A 4,449-nucleotide genomic window follows, 5' to 3' on the forward strand; every position below is an offset into this window, starting at 1 on the left:
CTAAAATGTCTGAGCACTGGAGAGATGACTTAGTTTTTAAGAGAACTTTATACTATTCCAGAGAAGCAAGCTTGATTCCTAACAATTAATTAAGGAGATTTACAACCCTTGTAACTCCATCTGCAAAGGATATTGGAAGGCATAAGTCACAAACAATGCCACGCCAGTTTGGAATTATGATTAATACGGTGGTATTTATTTAAAGAGGAAAAAGCTTACAGATCACCATCCCAGACAACAGCCCTCTGTGCAACCAGGAAGGGAGTCTCGTTGCTGGAGGAGCAGGAAGTGAAGAGCGAGAGCTGAGGGAAGTAGCCGCTTTTTTAAAGGGAGAGAGACCACGCCCCAATGGGCTAGTATCTCAGCAGCTATTGGTTGGAGGAGCAGAATGACCTCCCACAACAGATATTATATGTTCCTCTGGCCTCTAGAGGAATTTCCAAGCAAATTTCATAGACTTACACATGCATATATACACAGATATGAATAAAAAGAAAATATTTCTTATTTTTATTTCTTAAAGTATTTCATACATGGGTACTGCTTTTATATCATTTCTACTACTCCCTCTTCTTGAATTTCTCTTCTTCCTTACAATTTCTCAAATATATAATTCTAAAATTAATGACTCTTAATTCTTCTTTAATTATTGTTATTGTTACACAACTTTTACAAACACTTTAATTTTATTAACCCCTCCTTTCCTCTCCCTCTTATTTTCCTCCATCTTTCATTGCTCTTAACCCTCTATTTCTCCATTTCCTCAAAACTGCATATCATTTGCGTTAGTCTATGCTTTCTGTTGAGTAACAGCAAACGTTATCCAGTAGTCTTATGATACCTTGAAAAATGCTTCCCATGATGCAAGGTAATCTATTCAAGTGTTTATTAAAACCTTATTTTGTGAAATATTAGATCAATCAATACCCAGTGTACTCTGCTTAAGAGACAAAATGGAGTAGAAATCTAATGAAATGAAATTATCTTCATGTCTCTCACATAAAAGAGATGCAGTCTATACAAGTGTTACACATTTTCATAAATATGTAATTTTATAAAAAACTGTCTTCATGTTTTCTCTAATATCAGAGAACTTTCAGGAAAGGTGGTCAGTAAGATTGTGAGGAACAGACAGACACAAACTAATTAAAGCACATTAATGAAACAACTATCATTGATAACATGTGACACTGGGATCAGGAGAGCTGGTCTCCCCTGGGCACACCAATTAGTTGTCTAGTGCCAAATGATTAGCCCTGAAAACATGCATATAGGAAGTACTTTATAGATCCAAAGAATATACTTAGGACTATAAGTATACCCAAATACTTATATGCAAACAATATAAATTGATGTAAAAGAAGGCCATTAATTTCAAAAAGAGCAGGGAGGATACGTTTATAGTATGGAGGTAGAAAACAGAAAGGAGACAAGATGTAATTAAATTACAAACTCAAATATCATTCAAAATATAGATTCATATTAAAACTATAAAAAGACTTGTGATTTCTAGAAATATAGCCATATATTTCTAGTATTTTTTTAGAATACATGCATTTTAATGTAGTAATATGAAAGAAACTGGTATGTACAGATCCATGGTCTACTTTTTCTTTGTTTTCTTGAAAACAGTTTGTTGAATAATACAAAGTAAATTCATTGTTAATCTTCAAACTTCCTAGTGAGAGTGTAAAATTACCTTGGGATACATTTTTAAATGATTGAAAATTAATCTAACCAAGTTAAGAACAGGCTATTTATATATTTAATTTCCAGGAAAGGTTAATTGTATTTCTCTGCTGTCAGCCCTACTTGCATGATGAATCTAGAGAGTCTAAATGATTCTTAAGTATGCAACAGTAGGTGGATTTTCCCCTAAGGCTATTCTTAAGACTTTTATGCTCAGTGAAGCAATAAATGATGTTATATATCTGTATGATAATTTCTCTCAGCACTACTGATGTTTAGGCCTGAAAGATCAAAAGACAAAAACTCAACAATAAATGTATTTCTGATTCTGACCTCTAAACAACAAAAAAAACTGTACATTAATGCCTTTCCTCTTTAAATGAAAAAAACTACCAACAAAGTGAATCAATTGTGATAAATTCTCAACTCACTTACTGAAATATGAACTTTTCCACTACAACTAAGTTTATTTGAGTCTATTTTAATCAATACCTTAGTTTCAAAAAGGCTCCAAATATTGTTCAAAGGCATGAAACTTTCTGTGTTGCAGGAGATTGGCCTTTAAGACCTGAACTGTTATTTCCTTTCTTTCTACCTCTCAAGAACTGGAATAACCAAGTTGTGCATCTGAAATCAGCTTTTCTCTCTTTAGAAATAACATTAACTGTTCAAATTAATTTATGTTTTTCATATCATCTTATTTGAAAATATTTTGGGGATAATTTTTCTTGTGTATCAATTTCCCATTTATATTCAGGTTGTGGATTCCTATTAAAAACTATTGGCCTAAAGCTTTCAAAACGTATGAATCTAATGCGGGAAAGAACAATGTTAATTTCTAATATACAGAAGTATAAATAATCTTCATAAATACCTGCATAATTTATCTACTAAGATAACAGCTGCATATGTAATATTTCCTAATGATATTCTTCTATACACATAGATTGATGCCTTGTCCAGTCATCATCAGAGAGACTTCCCTTAGCAGCAGATAGGAACAGGTGCAGAGATCCACAGTAGACATGTGCAGAGACTCTTATTTTACAGTTTCCATAAGATCTGCCCCCTGAGAGCACTGGAAACCCTTCAGAAGAAGGGGAGAAAAATTGTAGGAGTCAGAGGGTAACAGAATGCAAGAACATGGCTCATTGTATCAACTAAGTGAATTTTACACTGATTCCCCGAGACTGTTGAATGAAGCACCAGACCAGCATGTGTCCACACCAAACTCATTGCGTATGTGTTACTGCTATTAGTTTGGTGTTTATGTGAAATTCATGAGTGTGGAAGCAGGTGTTTCTCTGAATCTTTTGCCTGCTCTTGAGTCTCTTTTCACCTATTTGGTTGCCTTGTTGAGCCTTGATATGAGAGTTTTTAACTTTTCTTAGTATATCTTGCTTTGTCTTGTTTGATTGTTTTCTCTTGAAAGCCTGCTCTTTTCTGAAGACAGAAAGAGGGGGACTGGATCTGGAGTAAAGGGAAGTGCAGGAGAGTGGGGTAAAGTGGAGGGAGGAAAACCTTTGGATAGGATGTATTGTATGAGAAAAGAATATATTTTCAACTTTAAAAAAAAGTCAGGCTAAACAATCATGTGGGCAAAGGCTATAAGCAGAAGAACTTCTCCATGACTTTTGTTTCAACACCTACCTCTTTTTTTTATGTAAAAATGTGACTTTAATAGGTATGCAGACCAGCTTGCTAGAGAAGCTGACCAAGATACATTGAGGAGATACAAGTGGCCATCTAGAGTTTCTATACTTCATTCTTTTTGCAGAATATTTATTAAGGTTGCTTAATATACAATTTTCATTTGACATTTTGGAAGTCCTTTATTGTAAAGATAATCCTTTTGTCTGGCGACAAACAGCAGCCACAGCGGTCATTCTGGACCTCCACGCTGGATGAAGTCATTTCTTCTTGAGATATAGGTTTCCTTCTGTATTTCTGAGGTAGTGTTTTTAGTATTTCTGCAGTGTCTGGTGGCCCCGGATGCATCAGCAGATCTGGGGCTATGCTTCCTTTAGAATGCACTGAGTTTAGGATTGTCTCTTCTGTCAGGGAACCTTATTAATGTAGTATGTGGCTTCACTACCTGCACGACCCTGCTGGCAGAAGCCATCTTGCTGCCCATCGTGACCCCCCCCCTACCTCTTTTCTTGAGTTTCTTCCTCATTTCTCTCCATAATGAACTCTAAGATGTAAGGTAAAACAAACAATTACCTCTCTAAAATGCTTTTGGTCACAGCTTCATCACAATAATAGCAACCAAACTAAAATGACAATTTAACACTATAAAATTATATCAGTTGAAAGATCTCTAAGTCAGTGACTAAATTCTCAACAATTGTCTTGATAATCTATTTTCTAAATATTTTAAAATATATATTCAGAAGATTTTTATACTTACCTGTCAGAAAAAAACTTAATATGTGGCAGTATAGAAGTTTGTTCTATTTAATAAAGGTATGAAAGTGTCAGGACAAATAATTAAGTGTGTGAGTGCTCAGCCCTAAAGGGGACATCTATCTAAAACCCTCAGACACTCAGTCAGTGAAAATCTTGAGACAGAAGACACCATTTGTAAGTACTGAATGATAGCAAAGAATGTTGTAAAAAGCTATATTCTGGATGTGACATGGCTTTATCAATCATGAAATTACAGCAACTATGGATACCGGCATAAAATCTGCATACAAAGGACCACACAAGGAAACATTCCTGGAATAACTGTCTGCAAATTCTACACTTTATTTAGGA

General features: G+C 34.7%; 1 pseudogene; it reads right to left on the reverse strand.

Annotated features, from left to right (window-relative positions):
* Positions 1–3,349: 3,349 nt before the first annotated feature.
* On the reverse strand, positions 3,350–3,823 carry LOC126487298 (alpha-ketoglutarate dehydrogenase component 4-like; annotated as a pseudogene).
* Positions 3,824–4,449: the final 626 nt, after the last annotated feature.

The sequence above is a fragment of the Alexandromys fortis genome, unplaced genomic scaffold (genome assembly GCF_014885135.2).
Source record: "Alexandromys fortis isolate MF-2015 unplaced genomic scaffold, M_Fortis_MF-2015_v1.1 scaffold_142, whole genome shotgun sequence".
Lineage (NCBI taxonomy): Eukaryota > Metazoa > Chordata > Mammalia > Rodentia > Cricetidae > Alexandromys > Alexandromys fortis.